At 34.5% G+C, this 5,521-nt stretch overlaps 1 non-coding gene across 1 annotated transcript; it reads left to right on the forward strand.

Annotated features, from left to right (window-relative positions):
* Positions 1 to 1,113: 1,113 nt before the first annotated feature.
* Positions 1,114 to 1,184, forward strand: TRNAG-GCC (transfer RNA glycine (anticodon GCC)). Its single transcript has one exon. It is a non-coding gene; the product is annotated as a tRNA-Gly (tRNA).
* Positions 1,185 to 5,521: the final 4,337 nt, after the last annotated feature.

The following is a 5,521-nucleotide window of genomic DNA, read 5'->3' on the forward strand; positions in this document are numbered from 1 at the left end:
AATCACTTGTTTTTCTATAAACTAGCAATGAACAATTAGACAATAGCATTTAAAAACAATTTTATTTAAAATAGAATAAAAAATAAAATGCTGAGGAATAAATTTAATCACAAAAGTGTAAGGACTCTAACACAGGAAACAACAAAATATTGCTGAAAGAAATTTAAAAATAAATAAAGGATATCCCACATTAATGGAGAGGAATGGTAAATATTAAGATGGCAATACACCCCAAATGTATTTACAGATTCAATGAACTCCCTAACAAAATTCCACCTGCCTTTTTCCCAGAAAAGCTGATTCTTAAATTTGTACAGAATTACAAATTACCCCAAATAACCAAAAAAATATTGAAAACGAAGAACTGAGTTCAAAGACTCAGACTACATGATTTCAAAACTTACTACAAAACTACAGTTAACAAGCCAGTGGTGGGAGCTATTATCATAAGTAAACCAATGGAATAGAATTGAAAGTTCAGAAATAAACCAATACATCTACAGTAAATTGATGTTCAACAAAGGTGATAAGACCATTCTATAGGAAAAAAATATTAGCCTTTTACATAAATGGTATGGTACAAATAGATATCCAAAGAATGACTGCAGACTGTTATCTTATACCATTTACAAAAATTAACTCAATTGGATCAAAGACCTAAATATAAGAACTAAAACAATAAAATTCTTAGAAATATGTTTATGTCAATATCTGCATGATCTTGGATAATAGTACAATTCTTTAGTTATACATCAAAAGCAGGCAAAGAAAAAATAAATTGGTTTTCATCAAAATTAAAATCTTTTATGCAAAGGACAGTAATAAAAAAGTGAAAAGACAACACACAAATGGAAGAAAATATTTGAAAATCACTTATCTGGGAAGAGTCTAGTATCTAGAATATATAAACAATTCTTACAACTCAACAATGAAGACAAATAACCCAAGTAAAAAATAGGAAAATAGGAAAAAGATTTGAATATATGTTTCTCCAAAGAAGATGTATGTGGCCAATAAACAAATGAAAAGATGCTCAACATCATTAGTGCAATATGGAAATGCAAATCAAAACCACAGTGAGATACCACTTCATCCTACTAATGGACAGGGGGTGCAAGGGTAGTTCAGTGGCAGAATTCTTGCCTGCCATGCAGGAGACCTGGGTTCAATTCCCAGCCCATGCACTTCCCAAAAACAAATAAGCAAAGAAAGAAAGAAAAAACAAACAAAAATTCAACAAATGGTATGGCAATAATGGGATACTCACATGGAAAAAGAATGAAATGTGACCCTGGGCATATAGTGCACCCACAAAAATAGACTGACAATCCAAGTGTCCATCAACAGGTGAATGAATAAACAAAATGTGATATAAACACACAGTGGAATATTATTCAGTCATAAAAAGGAATGAAGTTACAAATGCATCATGTCAAATAAAATAAGCCAGAGACAAAAAGACAAATATTATATACTCTCACTAATATGAAATACTTACAATGTGAAAATTCATATAGATAAAATATAGATTACTGGTTACCATGGGTTGGAGAATGAGGAGAATATGGAGTTATTGATTAATGGCTGCAGAGTTTCTGTTTGAGGTGATGAAAAATCTTGGATAATGGATGTTGTTGATGGTAACAAAATTTTGTGAATGTAACTAATACTACTGAATTATACACTTGAAAGAAGTTAAAATGGGAAATTTTGAGTTATATATATGATAATACAATAAAATATTTTAAAAATAGACAATAAGTGTGGGTAAGGATGTGGAGAAATTGGAGTCCTCATACATTACTGGTGGGAAAGTAAAATGGTGCAACCACAGTGTTAAACAGTCTGGCATTTGCTCAATATTTAGACATAGGCTTACCATATGGCACAATTCCACTCTGAGGAACCTTGAAAGCATGCTAAGTAAAAAGCAGCCAGACACAAAAGGTTACATATTGAGTGATATTATGTATATGAGATGTTTAGAATAGGAAAATCTATAGAAAATGAAAATAGATAAGTGGTTTCCAGGGAATGAGAAGGAGTGATATTGGGAATATCTGCTAACAGGGATTATCTTTGAGGTGATGGAAATTTTCTTAATTATATTGGATCCTTGCACAGCATAGTGAATATACTAAAATATGCTGAGGTGTACACTTTAAAATGGGGAATTTAAACTAAAAGACAAATACTGTATGGTCCCACTGATGTGAACCGACATTCGAGAATAAACTTGGAATATGTCACTGGTAACAGAGTCCAGCAAGAGTTAGAAACAGGGTAAGATAATGGGTAATTGGAGCTGAAGGGATACAGACTGTGGAACAGGACTAGATACAAAAACTCAAAAATGGACAGCACAATAATACCTAATTGTAAAGTAATCATGTTAAAACACCGAATGAAGCTGCATCTGAGCTATAGGTTTTTGTTTTGTTTTGTTTTTTACCATTATTATTACTTTTATTTTTTTCTCTATATTAACATTCTTTATCTTTTTCTGTTGTGTTGCTAGTTCTTCTAAACCGATGCAAATGTACTAAGAAACGATGATCATGCATCTATGTGATGATGTTAAGAATTACTGATTGCTTATGTAGAATGGTATGATTTCTAAATGTTGGGTTAATTTCTTTTTTTCTGTTAATTAATGAAAAAATGGGGAATTTTATATGACAATTTAAAAATGTCATATAAAAACATAATAATCTTACTTCCCTCTTAAAAACCTCTACTTGCTCCTGCTGGATAAAACAAAATTTCTTTAGCCTGGTTTAGAAGGTCCCTCCCTATATGGTTCATATGAATGTTTCCAGATTCATCTGCCACCTTTCTTCATTAAGTTAGAACACACTATATTATAACATATTTCACATTTCTGTGCTTTGGGGCATAGCCTTTCCTAATAACTGAATTCCTTCTTACTCATTATTTTTTGTCATTGTTTTTTAATTTTAATTGACAAAATGACATACAAACACAAACATTCTTAACATACAAACATTCCATACACGGTATACAATCAATAGCTCACAATATCATCACATAGTAATATATTCATCACCATGATCATTTTTATAACATTTGCATCACTCCAGAAAAAGAAATAAAAGAAAAACTCATACACACTATACCCCTTACCCCTCCCTCTCATTGACCACTAGTATTTCCTTCTACCCAATATATTTTAACCTTTGTTTCCCCTATTATTTGTTTATTTTTATTCACATTTTTCACTCATCTGTCCATACCCTACATAAAGGGAACATCACACACAAGGTTTTCACAATCACACAGTCAAATTGTAAACCTTATATCTTTATACAATCATTTTCAAGAAAGAAGGCTACTGGAGAACAGCTATATAGTTTCAGGTACTTCCCTTTAGCCACTCAAATACACCATAAACTGAAAAGGGATATCTATAGAATGCATAAGAATAACCTCTAGGATAACCTCTCCACTCTGTTTGAAATCTCTCAGTCACTGACATTTTATTTTGTCTTGTTTCTCTCTTCGTTCTTTCAGTCAAGAAGGTGTTCTCAATTCCTTGATGTTGAGTCCCCAGCTCATTCTATGAATTTTTTCCCATGTTGCCAGGGAGATTTACATCCCTGGGTGTCCTTTCCCACCTAGAGAGTTTGCTTGCCATGTGGGCTGAGATAGATAGAGGCCACATCTGAGCAATTAAAGAGGTTCTCTGGGGGTGACTCTGACTCTTAGGCCTAATTTTAAGTAGGTTTAGTCTATCCTTTGTGGGGATAAGTTCCATAGGAACAAACCCAAACATCGAGGGCTCAGCCAATTGATTTGGTTGTCCCCATTGCTTGCATCTTAACTCATTCTTTACATCTCAATTCCAGTGTTTCCTCCTTAAGGAAGCCTTTCTTCATTCTCATTGGCAGAGTTAGTCATCCCTGCCTCTCCATTCACAGTTCTTTGTTCATTGCTCTATTCTAGCCCTTAAATACCACAATGTTATTACCTGTTTACATATCTATCTGTGAATTTCTCAAGAGAAAAAGGTATGTTTAATCAACTCTATATGTGCCCATTGTTTTGTCTAGTGCTTGGCATATAATAAGTGCACACTAAATGGATGAATGATGATGGAGAATGAGACTAGTAAAGTCCAACACCATGACAAAGAAATCAGATAATTGCATAAATACTCTATCTAAGATATTTGGGAATGCCCAAATACAAACAAGGTGACAAGGCTGTATTCTCAGAACTTGTATTTATGATAAAAATATAATAATTTAACTAACTGCATGTAATCTAACTGGAGAAGAAACTGTTGCAGAAATCAGGTGCTCTGAATGGAGTCTGGGAGGAAAAGGAATCAATGCACAATACTTTATTAAAATGGTGAACAGAACTACAGTTATTCAATCTTAAAAACGTATTTAATATTGTTATAAATATCCCTATGCTAGAAACAGGTGTGCAAAACCAACCCAGATTTATGACACTAGCCATTATTTTCAGTGATTCCCAAAGGCTGGACTGCAGACATACTGCATTTGAATCACCTGGAAAAATAATTCTGAAAAAAAAGAGTCTCTGAAACTGGAGTTTCTGATCCTCTAATCATTAGATGTAATCAAGGAATCTGAACTTATTAAATCTCTGCAGGTAATTCTGTTATACACTCAGGTTTAGAAACCACTACTAACGACTCCTTTCTCTGACTCCATGTATATTTTCTTACAAGGAGGAAAATGTGGTGAGTAGCTGATTGAAATAATTGGTCTGCTAGTCAGCTGTTATAGATTTCTCTCTAAGTTAACACATTTACTATCTGGCTTAAAAGTCAATCTCTTGTGGGTTAATTATTACAAACCAGAACCCCTGAGGTCTATCATTTTTAAATTCACTGATGAAGATGGCAGCATAGTGAGGTGTGGAATTAAGTTTGTCCTTCAGGGCAGCAAGTAAGTAGCCAGGAACTGAATGAACAAGTTTTGAGGGGACATCAGTAATCAGACACACATTATAAACCAGTCTGGAATGGGTGCAGTGGCTGAGATCCCACACAGAACTGTAAGTCTCCCAAGCCACAGAGGCTGGTACCCCTCCCCAACCAGCACAGCAGGGTGGTTCCCTGAGAGGAAAGGAAACAGACATTACTAGTAGCAAAGACTTAGCTCAACCAAGCTCCAAATGCAGAATTAACAAATTCTGACTACTGAAAACATTCCCTGAGCAGAAAAACCTGGAATAAGTACTAAAGGAACCACTAGTTTTCACCCAAGAAGAGAGGGGTTGGGGCTGACAGAAATAAAATATTTTTTGTGTGGGATAGCACAAAATACTGGAAATGGGCTGGACTCCCAAGAAATTGGGGCATATAGGGCCTAGGAACACATAGAGCCATGTACCAACTCCAGCTCTGGTTTGGGAAACCTGTGTGGGCACAGGCTTGGTCTCTGAAAGGCTTTTTGTACTTCTTAACAGCTCATTATATATAACTGTGAGTACTATCGGGCTTAAGCACTGCCTAGGCAATGGTGGA

The sequence above is a fragment of the Tamandua tetradactyla genome, chromosome X (assembly GCF_023851605.1).
Source record: "Tamandua tetradactyla isolate mTamTet1 chromosome X, mTamTet1.pri, whole genome shotgun sequence".
Classification (NCBI taxonomy): domain Eukaryota; kingdom Metazoa; phylum Chordata; class Mammalia; order Pilosa; family Myrmecophagidae; genus Tamandua; species Tamandua tetradactyla.